The sequence below is a fragment of the Octopus bimaculoides genome, chromosome 16, assembly GCF_046866305.1.
Source record: "Octopus bimaculoides isolate indiv1 chromosome 16, ASM4686630v1, whole genome shotgun sequence".
In the NCBI taxonomy this organism is placed as follows: Eukaryota; Metazoa; Mollusca; class Cephalopoda; order Octopoda; family Octopodidae; genus Octopus; species Octopus bimaculoides.
The window spans coordinates 38,243,730-38,258,859 of NC_142943.1; the positions used below are offsets into that span (position 1 = coordinate 38,243,730).

The 15,130-nt window shown below is 35.0% G+C and overlaps 1 protein-coding gene across 2 annotated transcripts in view; it reads left to right on the plus strand.

The window, feature by feature from the left end:
- The window catches only part of LOC106883902 (UTP--glucose-1-phosphate uridylyltransferase), a 64,834-nt gene that overhangs the window by 13,940 nt on the left and 35,764 nt on the right, over positions 1–15,130 (plus strand). Inside the window, exon 1 of one of the 2 annotated variants that reach the window (XM_089364464.1) lies at positions 14,701–14,844. The exons of the other annotated variant lie outside the window; for it this stretch is intronic. The gene's annotated coding sequence lies outside the window, so the exon portion shown is untranslated. Of the gene's footprint in view, positions 1–14,700; positions 14,845–15,130 lie in introns of those variants that run through there. 2 annotated transcript variants of the gene reach the window in all.

Consider the following 15,130-nt stretch of genomic DNA (forward strand, 5'->3'; position numbering starts at 1 on the left):
GTTGCCAGCAGGGATAGGAGCTCTCTGAAGTTTGCCCAACTTAATCTTATTTTCACAGCTACATTCTCATAGCATCCACCTCCACCTAGACACCAAAAGTTATCTAATACCTCTAGCTTTCCCCCACTGGCAGTTGATGGAGTTTATTTTCTGCACGTTTTCAGTGTTTATTGTACCTGTACATCTTCCACACACAAAAGCTAGATTCCCTGTTAACCTTCCTCTGATATTGCTGCATCTTTTATGTGTCCAAAGCTTACACTGAGTACATCTTATGGAGTTTCTACCTACACCTATTCTACAGATTGAGCAGGGCCATCTACCTTCCACCGCTTAACAGCTGTTGTTGGTTTGTTTATGTTGGTGTGTGTATATATATATATATATATATATATATATATATATATATATATATATATATATATATATATATATATATATATATATATGTGTGTGTGTGTGTGTGTGTGTGTGTGTGTGTGTAGATGAGGGTTCATGGCTTAGTGGTTAGGTGCTTAGGGTTGCACTCATGATCTAGTGATTGTGGTTTCTATTCATAGAACTAGGGTGATGCATTGTATTTTTAAGCCTAGCATTCCATCTTGAGTTGCTCTGCATTCATTTCAACACCCAATATCTGGTACACGGTGCACCTGTTCACACAATGTTGGTTTGGTGGAGAGAGAGAGAGTGAGCTAATGTGCCACACAAATATTTGATCACTATAAACAAATCATTTGTGCAGGTCTTTCAGCAAAAACGCTGATTTCTCATATGTCATCTTTGACGGGGAAGTCCATTATATATATTCCATACATTGAGGGATACTTTTTTTTTTAGTTTAACTATAAACCCTTTAAAACAGGTAGATTTGCCTCAGAAACCAGAAATATTCAGTTAGATTGGTACCAAAATATCTAAGAAAAAAAAAATAAATAAAACGATAAATTTTCCCCGTTAGGATTAGCATCAGCATAATGAGTACGTCCCTTATTCCATTAACAGAGTTAACAACTTGAGTTATAAGAAAACACAACTTGCACCGATAAGGATATTTCAGTTTCCTATCCTTTGATTTGAGTTATTTTCTTTTACTTATCACACCTCTTAGTCATAACATAGTTTTGAAGTACTTAATAGGTGACAGAAGTCATATCATGGCACCAGTCAATATGTTTTGGTACTTAGACTAAGGTGTTTTGACAATTCTTTCAAAATGTGTTTGTTGTTGATGTTGTTTTCTGTTTATTTTTCTTATCTTTTTTCCTTATATAATATCTTACTTGTTTCACTCACTAGACTGCAGCTATACTTGGAGAATTTTTAGCCGAATGAGTCAAGCCCAGAACTTAATATTTTTTAAAGCCCGATGCTTATTCTATTGGTGTTGTTTGCTGTAGATTATGGGGATGTAAACACACAAGCACTAGTTGTCAAGTGGTTGTGGGAGACAAACACAGACACTAAGACACACACACATACACACATGCACACAATAATCTCTCTCTCTTTCTCCTTTCTCTCTCTCTCTCTCTTTATCTATATATATCAAAAATATAATATATAATATAATTATATAATATATATATATATATATATATATGTATATAATATAACATATATACTATATATTATATTATAAATATATATATATTATATATATATAATATATATATTATATATATATAATATATATATTATATATATATATATATATATATATATATATATATATATCTGTAAAAATATGTGACACTTATTCAGTAGCCATGATAAAACTCTGAGTTTCGGATACCGGGGTGGGAGCCCATGCCAACATCTCTTCAGTTATCCGGCCATTGAAAATTCAGCATGTGTGTGTTTAAACCGAGGTTAGTTTTAGTATATAAATATAGACGAATGTACTGATTGGTGCGCTTACATGAACCTATAGACTTCTCTACTCCCTTACTCCCTCCCCTTACTTAGCAGTCTATTAGCTCTTTTGTCTTAATAATGGTCACCACACAGTAATTTCCCTTTGTTTTAACGGTCATTTTTCACAGGAATTTTCAATTGGCCAGATAACTGAAGAGATGTTGGCGTGGGTTCCCACCCTAGCATCCGAAACTCGGAGTTTTATCATGGCTACCGAATAAGTGTCACATATTTTCACAGATAAATTCCTCTATTTACATAATATCGAGGTCTCTTTCTTTCTTTTGTTGTCCTTCCTATCAATATATATATATATATATATATATATATATATATATATATATATATATATATATTTATTGATAGAAAAGATAAGACAACAAAAGAAGACATTTAAAAGGATACACTGAATGTAATTTGTAGAACTCTACATGTGCTCCCTTTCGGTTGGACGCCCTGTGTCTAGTTCTGGAAATTACATCACAAATCGACAGACTACGCTGATGATCCTGCAGATATTTACTTCTGTAAATTTTAACAGGTGAAACCATAGTATGTAGGTTAATCGTTTTTATTTAGCATTTTTTCATTTGTCTTGCCCTTTTACAGTCTGTTGTGTCGCTGAATTTTTACTAAGAACATATTTTTTTCGTGGTTAGATGATTCGGCATCTATTTCTAGCATATAGGAGTCCACTTTTGCTGGTCATCCCTCTTATTTATATATATATATATATATATATATATATATATGTATATATATATATATATATATAGGTAATCTTCCGGTTTCGAGAGGTTAAAAGGGAAATAACTGAACGTCTTACCAGTATTATCCGTACTACTTTGTTCATAAATAAATCACGTGATTTGATTGACGTTAACTGTTTATATATAAATCACACATGTGATTGAATATCATAGTTTCTTATGAGAAATCGAAAATGCCTCGTGGAAGACTGGCTGCACAACATCTAACCCTAACCCTAGCCCTAAACTTTTATAAAAAAGAATTCCGTCGCATGCTGTTTTAGAGAAAAAGTAGTACGGATAATACTGGTAAGTCATTCAGTTATTTCCCTTGAATATTTTTATTTATTTCTTTTACCTCTCGAAACTGGAAGATTACCTATATATATATATATATATATATATATATATATATATATATATATATATATATACATATATATATACATATATATATATATATATACATTCTCTCTCTGTTTATTTTCTTGTGTTCCTTTCTGTTGAAGAGCGAAGGCTCGAAACATAAATGACTTTCTCACCTTCCCGAGTGTTAAACTAATACACCCGTTTGTTGTTTACACACCTGTCATCGTCTTTTGTTTTTTTGTAAATTCCAACTATATATATTACAGTTATGTAGAGACAGGTGATATGGGAAAGTGCAACAATAACAACAAAACATTTTTGATGTAAATTTTAAAGCTTTGCAAAAATGACAATTTGAGTTTAGCACACCAATTTGAATAGAATTGTCATTTTTATAAGAATGGGATGGATCATATCTGAAGGCAGCTCCAGGAGTTGTGAAGAACGAATTTGTACATGGTCTGTTTCTGAGTGCTACTGTATTGGACCTCTGTGTAATCTGGCGTGCTAACCATTGATTTAATGATTCAGTATTAAGTATTGCAGCACGCCTTTGCTGATCTTGGGAAGGTCTTATCTCTCTTCTCTCTTCAGACTCCATCAGACATGCTGCAACATGCCTTTGCTGATCTTAAAAAAGTCTCATCTACCTTCTCTTTTGAGACTCTATTTGTCATGCTGCAGCATGCCTTTGTTGATCTTGAGAAAGTCTCATGTCTCTTATCTCTTGAGACTCTTGCTTTCGGCTTTCTGCACTCCTCCTTGCTTGATAGGTGTTTCTGGAGTGAATATGTTTTTTCTTTGGTGGCATATTTTTTTTCAATATTATGAACATAAAAATATGTATTAATCTCTATTTTTGTAAGCAGTTGTATGTATGTAGTATGTCTATATTTTGTTTGCAATGTAAATTAACCAATATAAGCAAATTGTAAGTATGTTGCAACTTTGCAACTGCTGCAATAATTATGAAATTGTAACTGAATGGTAGATGGGTATTTTCATATACCTTGGACGTGCCACCTAATTGTTTTTTGTCACATTCTTGTCACATATGTATATGCATGTGCAGATGTGTGTGTTTAATAATGTACATAACGAATGCACAAACACCCACACACTCACAGACACATACACATTCATATACAAAGTGTGATGATACACACACATACACTCTCACATGCAGTCACATACATATAGTAAGAGAGACACACACGGACATACATTCATGCATGTCAGTTGTCACACATGTATATATATGTGTAGATTAACTATTTTCCTTAGCCACAACAACAGCAACAAAGCTCACTAAAATTTGACCTTGTGCTTCCTTCAGATTTACCAGAGAATGGAATGAAAAACTAAACTTCCATCAATCACTATTAAATTTCAAACTTCAATCTCAGACCAGCTGTTTGCTTGTATAGTAGAAGACATTTGTTCCACACTTTAGCGTTCATTATCATTGCTGGGTCCATCTTTATGAATAATGAGCATGACATCATTCATGGGTTTGAAGGATTCCATTGTTGTGCTTGGGAGTGGCTGATAAAATCTTTCTTTATCTGTTACTCGTTTCAATCACCATTTTTGAAGGGATAGTTGAAAAAAAATCAATCCCAGTCCCTTTTATTCTTTTAAGTACAGTACTTATTCTGTCAGTCTCTTTAGCTGAACTACTAACCTACAATGATGAAACAAACCAACACTAACTGTCGAACAATGGTGGGGGCACACACACACACACACACACACACTAATGTACATACATGTATATCAACTTACACACATAAATACATATGAATGTACATACATTAATACATACGTACATACATACATAAATAAAAACGAGGTCTGATCAATAAATATCAGGACTATTGCTATAGTAACGAAGTTAAAGCGCACACAGCAAAGCTGCTTAGCAAAGATTGACCTTGATCTCTGTTGTGCACGTGCATTAAGTTTTAACAGTCTAGCTCACTTGTGCTGTTTACAGCAGTGCCTAGAAGGAAGGTGTGTAGCGTGTAATTGTCGCATCGACCAGAACAGAGAAAGTTGTCATGGTGATACCTGCTCAGAGGCCTACACAAAGTTGCAGAAAATATATGGAGGGGAGTGTATGAGCTTCACTCAAGTGTACCAGTGGTTCAGACATTTCCAAGATGGCTGAAAAATGTTGATATTGACAAGCATCCTGGGAGACCCCCGTAACCAGCAGAACTGAGAAAAAACATTGCAGACGTGCAAACAACTGTGAGGAGAAATCATCAAATCACCATCTGCAAGTTATCAGAGGATGTGCAGATTAGTTATGGTTCAGTTCAGTCCATTATCACTGAAGATTTGAATATGAGACATGTGTCTGCCAAGTTGGTACCAAAGCTGCTTTCAGCTGACCAAAAAACACTCGGGTTTCAGTTGCACAAGGTCTCTGATTGTATCGAGATTGATGAAAACTGTTTGCCTAGGCCTCTGAGCAGGTATCACTAAGCTTTTGGCAAAATTTGATGTAGATTCTCTGCTCAACTTTCTTTGTCATGGTCAATGCAATGATCACATGCTACACACCTTCCTTCCAATCACTGCTGTAAACAGCAGAAGTGAGCTAGAACATTAAAACTTAGTGTGCATGCATAGCAGAGTTCAAGGTTCATCTGTGCCAAGCAGCTTCACACTGGATACTTATTGATCAGACCAAGTATGTATGTACATACATACATACATACATACATACATAAACGTACATATGTACATAGATACATAAATTTGTATGTACATATATACAAAAATACATACGTGCATAAACATACATATGTACATACATAATTACATACATAGATACCTATATATGTACGAATATAATTACATACTTAAATACCTATATACATACGTATATAATTACATACATAAATACCTATATATGTACATATATAATTACATGCATAAATACCTATATATGTACGTATATAATTACATACATAAATACCTATATATGTACGTATATAATTACATACATAAATACCTATATATGTACGTATATAATTACATACAAATTGAAATGTTCATTACACAATCGGAATAAAATGACATGAAAAGCAGCCATATAATATTTAGTTGAATACAATAGAACCAAAAACCTAACCAAGTACTTTTGTTATTGCAATTCATGTTGTATATGAACTCATTTGAGTGAATATATTTATAAGTACATACCCATTCAATTTATGTTTATCCTAATTCATCTCAACATGTTCAAAAAATTTACAGAAAGGTTTATAGAAAGAAACCTCTTTACTTCAAACAAAACTTCTATTTTGAATGGTGTATTCAAAATAGAAGTTTTGTTTGAAGTAAAGAGGTTTCACACTCACATGTAGAGAAAAAAAAACCCAAACCTTACATACAGATTATCATAATATAGAACTACAAGCCACATAATTATATGATGTCATTCATTTCCATTACATTGTGCACAAGTGTATGGATGTGTAGAGTATTGTGTATATATGTATACATACTATACATACAATATGTATGCATATAATAGTAGTGACTAGTGAGAATGAGTCCTCAACACCACATAGCTGGGCTCACAATCATGAGGCGGTGAGTTTGATTCCCAAACCAGGCTGAATGTTATTTCCTTGAACAAAACACTTTATTTCAGATTGCTCCAGTTCACTCAGCTGTAGAGATGAGTTGCGATGTCACAGGTGCTGAGCTGTATCTTGGATAACATCGGTGGCATGGAGAGGAGAGGCTGATATGCATGGGAGATTGCTGGTCTTCCAAAAACAATCTTGCCTGGACTTTTGCCTTGGAGAGTAACTTTCTAGGTGCAATCCCATGGTCATTCATGACCAAAGAGGGTCCTTTTATGAACAGCATCTGTTTTACTTTTTCATTTGGAGTTTAATCAAGAAATATTTTCTTTTGTTACCTGCAAATTACAATTTATGTTCAATCAAGTCAGACAAAGATATAACTGACAACAGATATGTCTGCAAAAATCTTAAGTTGTTAGAGACTACAAGTGTCCAGTGACCTACTTAATGACACCTCTTTGATTACCTAGTGTCTGCTCATAATTTTTTTTTTTTCTTTTGTTAGAGGGTTAAAGGTTTATGTATTCAGTATTGTTTACATTGTAAAAACAGACATACCCTCATTCTTTTACACACACACACACAAATACACACGTGATAATGATGATAGTATGTATGAGTGTATATATGTATGTTAGCAGAGATACCCGGCGTTGCTAGGGATTAAAATGACATTGTTTTTTTATTGTTTTACTTGTTTCAGTCATATGACTGCTGGAGCACCACCCTTAGTCGAGGAAAGGCAAAGTTGACCTTGATAGTGTTTGAACTCAGATGAAATACTGCTGAGCATTTTGCTTGGTGTGCTATTGATTCTACCTGCTTGCCCCTTAATACACACACACACACACATATATATATGTATATATACAGACTTCAAAACCCTATGATGAAAGATTGTATGTTTTTAATATATTGGGTTTCCAGACTTCTTCTCTAGGCCATGTTTCTTTCCTATCCCGTTTTCCTTTTGTTTATTTTGGACACTTTTGCATTAACTCTGATGAAGCTCCATGTTCTAGTTCGAATGTCATATGAAGATGAAGAATATTATGGACAATGATTCTACATGGTAATGAGACGTGGACCCTGGATGCAGAGGACATGTGAAGGTTAGAGAGGAATAAGGCTAGTATGCTCAGCTGGATGTGTAATGTAAGTGTACATGTTTGACAGAGTGCTGGTGTTTTGAGAGAGAAGTTAGACATAAGAGGAATTAGTTGTTGTGTGCTATATACCTGATGTAATTTAGTCTTTACAAACAATACACAATGCTTCAAGCTAACTACAATACTCTCCTTTATATATATATATATATATATATATATATATATATATATATATATATATATATATATATATATTAAATATATACTTTTATAAAACAAATTTTACAAAATATATAGTATCTGTTAACAGTCTTAGCCAAAAACTCACAGTTGAGTTTTTGTATATATATATATATATATATATATATAATAATTGTTGCTGCAATAAAGTATCTTCAATGCATTGATTTTGAGCTCTATCCTTTAAGAGACATGTATACATATATATATATATATATATATATATATATATATATATATATACAGAGAGAGAGAGAGAGAGAGAGAGAGAGAGAGAGAGAGAGAGAGAGAGAATGTACTGTCTATAACAGCATGGGAGGCAGACATTAAGTGGTGATGATATATATGTATGCATACATTTGTGTGTGTGTATGTATATAGTCATGTATACACACACACACACACATATAAATTCACCTTACCCTAATTGAATTATTATAAATGACTTGAGAGGATTTGTTTTGCCATGATTTTGATTTTTCCCTTAATATATATGTAGGTGACTCTGTGTGTGTGTGTGTGTGTGTGTGTGTGTATACATACATTTGTGTGTGTGTGAGAGAGAGAGAGAGAGAGAGAGAGACTGAAAAGAAACCTTAGCTTATCACTCAAAATATTACTTGACAAAACTGATGATAAGAAATCTTAAAACGGTCTAAGATATGTCTGGGCATGTTTATTCATGGAGGTTTTAAAAAGAGGTAAAAGACGCTTTTAAATCCTTTTTGTGTTTTTTGCTTGTTTCTGATGATAATTCTGAAAGAAGGGAAAGTATTTGATAGATAAGTAGATCTGATGTCAATGTATGTGTGCTCAGGAAAATAGGCTACATAGGCATGGCTGTGTAGTTACAGAAGTTTGCTGTCTAGCACTTTTATTCTTCTGTTCAGTGCCATTGTGCTGCATTTGGGGCAAGTATCTTCTATTATAAGTTTGGGCTGACCAAAGCCTTCTGAGTGGATTTGCTTGATAAAGGCTAAAAGAAGTTCATTGTATATATTTGACTATCTGTCTGTCTTTCTCTTTCTTGTGTATAATGTGTGGTTGTGTGGTAAGAAGCTTGCTTCCTAACTACAAGGTTCTGGGTTCAGTTCCACTGAGTGGCACCTTGGGCAAGTGTCTTCTACCATAGCCTCAGATGGACCAAAGCCTTGTAAGTGGATTTGGTAGACGGAAACTGAAAGAAGTTCCCTCCCATAATTAGATATGTGTGTATGTGTATATATATATTCTTTTATTCTTTTCAATCATTTGACTGTGACCATGCTGGAGCACCACCTTTAGATGGACGAATTGACCCCAGGACTTATTCTTTGTAAACCTAGTACTTATTCTATCGGTCTCTTTTACCAAACCTCTAAGTTACAGGGACATAAACACACAAACATCGGGTGTCAATCGATGGTGGTCTATGGACTTGCTGTGGTATCACAAGATAAAAACTGCAGCAACTGGCTGATCAACAGAGTGTATATATTAAGTATCATATATAAATAGATGACAATTTGAGAAAAGAAAAGATAAGGTCTGCTTTGATCAGGGTGGGCTTGGTGGGGGGGGGGGGATAAACCACAAGAACAGCAACACAAAGAATGATAACTATAGCATCATTCATAAACCTTAACAATGACACTAAGAAGCTTTGGTAGAGATACTTGGAAGACAATATGTTATGTTTCTAATTATACAGAAAATATGAACTATATTTAGACTAGATTATAGACAATTAACATGAAGACACAAGTAACATTTGCATTCCAATTAAACAATGCATGTCAACTCTAGTTACTAGAGAAGCTTCTATCCGGTGGTTGCCAGGCTTGTAAGACATAACAGCCAAATACCACACAAATTGTACCTTGCAGTCTACAAACCAAGAGAAGCTTCTCAGGAGTTACTAAACATGTTAGTAAAAGCAGCTAAGTATTCTTTAAGTCTCATACCTTACTATTTACAAACCAAAGGATGTCTCTAAGTAGTTCCTTGGATTGCCTAAAATAGTAGCTAAGTGTTTCTCAAATCATCCTTCTTTGTTTCTTTTTTTCCTTATTTTTGGCTCCTTCCCAAGTCATACAGACCCATAGGGTTGGTTTCCTGGTTTCTATGGTGTATATACTCCCAGCTGGAGTCCTCATTTTTGTGTATGTTTTTGCAGGGCTGCTATGGGCTGGACAAGACTTTTTAAAGCAATATACTACAAGCCATATGCCCCAACTTTGCCAATGATATCCACTTATATAGATTTAGTTGATTTGAGGTTATAGTAGAAAGCACTTGCCCAAGGTGTGGTGCACTGGTATTGAACCAAAAACCATATGTTCGGGTGAAGTAGACTTCTTAACCACACCACCCTACCTGTACCTATTCATAATATATTATTGGTTTAATCTGTTCACTACAAAAAAATTAAATCTAATATGATGAATGTGAAAACTAATTTCTGTGTGTCAGTGTGTCACACTTCGTCTATTGCTCATACTGGTGTGAGAGTAATAGTAGCCATAGAGATGGTGAGGGTGGTGGTGAAGACAGAGAGAGTAAACGAAAAAGAGAGGGAGAGAAAGAGAGACAAAGAAATTTAAGGAGAGTTGATGAGGTTTTTATTAAAAGTAGTAGTGTTGATGGTGGCAGTGGGAGTAATAATAAGAGAGAGAGAGAGAGAGAGAGAGAGATAAAGATGGACTAAACACTGAACCAACATCATGAACTAACATACTGAATGATGGTAATAGAGCGATAGTAATAGTATGAGCTATAGTTGTGATAGGGGCGGAAGTGGCTGTGATGGTAGCCAAAGCGGTCAGGGCTGATGGTGAGAGTAAGTGGTGTGAAAGACAGTGGTGATGGTGGTGGAGGGGAAGGCGGTGAAGTCAAAGGTATCGATGGTGGTGGCGTCAGAAGTCTGAATGGTGTGTGTATGGCAGATGTAGTGGCGATGGTGGTTGTTTATCATGCAGCTTTGCAATAAGTTCTGAGTCGACAAACCATATCATTGCTTTGATGAAAACTGTTCATTGCTTGAAAAATATTGTTCAGGTTTAATAAAATTTAATATGTACTGAATGCATGAAGTGTCATTGTTGGGCCCAAGGCCTAATGAAGAGCCCTCCACAGGAGCTAGCTTATAAGCTGCCTTATCGAGCGGCTTCATTAGCTTAAAAGCTGCTCTATCAGGCGGCTTTTAAGCTAGTAATTTCTAAATTGTCTTGATGCACTGTGCATACCAGACACATTCGAAATATAGCAATGCATACATGCATGCACACACTAAGAGCATTGAAAATAGGCTGACAAGATCTCACACCACCCGATTATAAGGATTTTTAGATAAAGAAAATCTTTCTTGAATAAATAAGCCAACTGTGACAAATAAGTTAGTCATAGAGAATAAGGTTATCAATTATAAATAAAACAGCAAAACATTTCTTAGAAATATTCATATTTCAAATACATTAGTGGTTGTTGTTGTTGTTATTGCCGTTTTCTTATGTAAGTCTATCAGTAGTTATGACGATTGTATATTTCTAAAAATTTTTTTTTTTAGCATGTAGTTATTCAATATGACCTAAATCGACATCTTGTAGTTGATGATAACAATTTTATCGACTTTTATATATTTACACTAGAGTTTAATTCAGTAGAATGCTTTTGAAATTGTGTGCAGCTTTTTTATTATGTTGATATCAATGGGGCCTTGTTTTTGTTGTTGTTCATTTTGTGGAGTGGTTGGTCTAGTCATAAAAGCCATGCCAAAACAGACACAAAAGCATGGTGCAGGCTCCTGCGTGGTCTGGTCCTGTCAAACCATCCAACCCATGCCAGCATGGAAAGAGGACATTAAGCAATGATGATGACGACGATTCCATGTCCCACAAAAAAATTAAAATTTTGGATCCCACACACACCACAATTTTCCCAGGCTCCACCAGTGGGGCATATAGCCCACATTGGGAATCACTGATCTAACATATCCTTTTCTAAGACAACAGAATGTGATTTGTGGGAGACCTGGTCGCTATATCTAGCAGGTCGTGCAACCACAGAGAGGCACTTTCACTGCTTTGTTGTTATTGTTGTTGTCCTATTTACTATCTGTAAATAAATCTCATACATTTGTATTCTTTTCTTCTTTTCTTAGTTTATTTCTTTTAGTTTTGATTCTTTTGGTATGTCCACTTTCAACAAATATTCTTTTCTACTCAGGGCACAAGGCCTGAAATTTTTTGGGAGGGTGGGGTAGTTGAATAGATTGACCCCAGTACTCAACTGGTACTTAATTTATCGACCTCGAAAGGATGAAAGGCAAAGTCGACCTCGGTCGAATTTGAACTCAGAATGTAAACTTTCAACAAATACTGAAAGAGAGAAAAGCTTTTCAAACTGTTTTCTAAAGCAAGTTACGTGTTAAGTAAATTTGGTTAAAGTCCTTGGTCACCATGGAGGACACATTTGATGTGTTTCTTTATATCACCTCACCTCATGAGTTTTGTTATTGTTATTGTTTAGAACAAGGTTAGCCATGATTTTGTAGAATTCTGATCAAAGTTAAGCAGTCATAGCCATCCTATTGTTTTTATATTCAGTGTGGATTGGGTGTCAGTGAACACAAGTTAACAGGCCATAAACGGAAGATGGTCTTGTGTAATATTAGATGGCCTGTGCCAAATTTTAATTTTCTTGTCTTTCAGACATACTGATAAGCAACATATCAGATTTCAGTCTGGTACAAGATATGAAATAGTATGCCATATCTATCACATATACTTGAAGGTCACTGGCTTCTTGTAGTCAATGATCTCCAAGTGAATGGTATTGATGGATCTCACTACCAATAAGGTTACAGGAATCTCTCTTGGAAGACACACAACCTCAACATAGCTAGGATGGCATTTCAAAGACTGACTACTCTCTTTGAGGCCAGAAAATATTCCCCTGTGACCCCACTGCTCCAGCAGTTGCTAGCACTCTTCAATGCCACACATAAGGCCTAAGTCAGTCTGGGCTTATAAGTGAGAACCACTTGCCCAAGATGCCATGCTGTGGAACTGAACCTAGAACCGTGTTGGTGGGAACCAGACTTCTTACCATGCAACTATGCTGGTACCTACACACACACACACACACATTTATTTTCTCAATCTGTTGGTCTACTTGTCTGTCTGTCTTCATTTCTTCATTCTTTGATTTGCTTTTCTATATATAAAGAGTGATACATAAATTGATCCTCAGACAGATATCAAAACATGCATTATATTATGTAAGGTTGTTCATTAGCAACAAATATAATTGGATGATAAGTTACAAATCAACTACGAGGTGGTGCTGAAAAGTTCCTGGCTTTAAGGGTACTATAAAAGGCCTGGTTTGAGGTCCAACCTTCTGAGTTCTTTAACAGAGCTTAGAAAAACTGAAGAACAATAAGTGTGTGAATCTGAGAGGGGAATATGTTAAATAAAATCATAATTAACCGATCCTCCTGTATTTTCTTTTACCCAAAGCCAGGATCCTTTCAGCACCATTTGTATAAACTATAATTGATTTTTATTTTTACCAAGAAGCGAAGGAATAAATAAATATAATATACTTAACAGATTAATTATGACTGGTTAAAATTTTAGCCAATAAGAGAAGGTAGAAAGTAAGAGATTTGTCAATAAGATGTGTAATGAGTATCTGTGCATGTGAATCTTCTCCAGCATCTCTCTATGCAACCTGGATGGATGCAAACCCTGTCATGCCACTGTTAAGAAGACCACTGGAACTTTGGCTATCATGAGACAAATACAGAAGTGATTTCTTATGGCATTCTCCGGTTCTGAGTAGAAAACTCACCTGCCTGAAGAAGGCAACAGCTCAGTATGATGACCAAGATGTAATTATGAGCTTATGTCTAGAAAAAAATTTATACTTGGAGTGGTTGGTGTTAGGAAGGGCATCCAGATGTAGAAACTCTGCCAGATCAGATTGGAGCCTGGTGCAGCCTTCTTGCTTGCCAGTCCTCAATCAAATCGTCCAACCCATGCTAGCATGGAAAGCGGACGTTAAACGATGATGATGATATTGTCAAAATGTGTGTGTGTGAATGTGCATGCATGCATGCGTGTGTGTTTGTGTGTGTGTGTGTGTGTGTGTGTGTGTGTGTGTGTGTGTGTGTGTGTGTGTGTGCACGCACATAAGTATCTGATGATGACCCATGCTTCAGCAATTCTTTAAATGTAACCATTCTGAGTGAGATGTAGTTTATGAAGCTGTAGGTCAACCATCATCTATTAGCTTTGCACTTTCAAAGATGTATGGAATAAAATATCCTTAACTTGAAAAAGAGTTAAGAGTTAGTGGCAGAAAGGGCATCTAGCTGTAAAACCTCAAAAATATATTCACCTAACTCATGCTAAATTGGGAAAATGGATGTGAAAATGAATGAAATGAAATGAAACGAATAAATATGTCCACATATCAAAGTGTGTCTCTCTTAGTATAATGTATGGAAACTTATTAAGGACATGCTTTGTGGCATAATATTTGTCTGTTATGTGAGTGTTGGTATGTGTTTGTTAGTTCGTGTATGCTGGTTTTAAGCAGCAGTTACAGGTAACAGAATCTGTTGAAAGAAACCATGAGTAGACAAGATATTTTATGCTGTAATGAACCACACTGCAATTTAATATGCATCAAACGTCATGCATATCCTTCATTGAGATTCATTACTATCACAAGCTAGATGTCTCTAGGTGTATGTCACATGATCATTTGTTGATTAGATTTATATAATGCATTTTGTTGAATATTTTACTTGGAATATCACATTTAAATAGTGGAGTTTACATGAGATGGTATTTGTGACAATGGCATTAGGTAAAAACCAAGTCTATTACATTATTTCCATTTTCTGATGGAATCGGTTAACATCTTTTATAATGCTACAGCAACATCACAAATTCTCATTATATCATCTGTTGTGAAAAAAATTGTATTAGAGAAGGGGATAAAGTATCTGAAAGTTCTTGAGTTCAAACCACACTGTAAGTACTTTGTTGAGATTTTGTTCACTCAACTGACAGAAACAATTACAAGTATCTCCAGTAAATATAACATGTAAGAGAGAGACTAGTAACCCACCCTGGAGTATTGTAGTCACCTT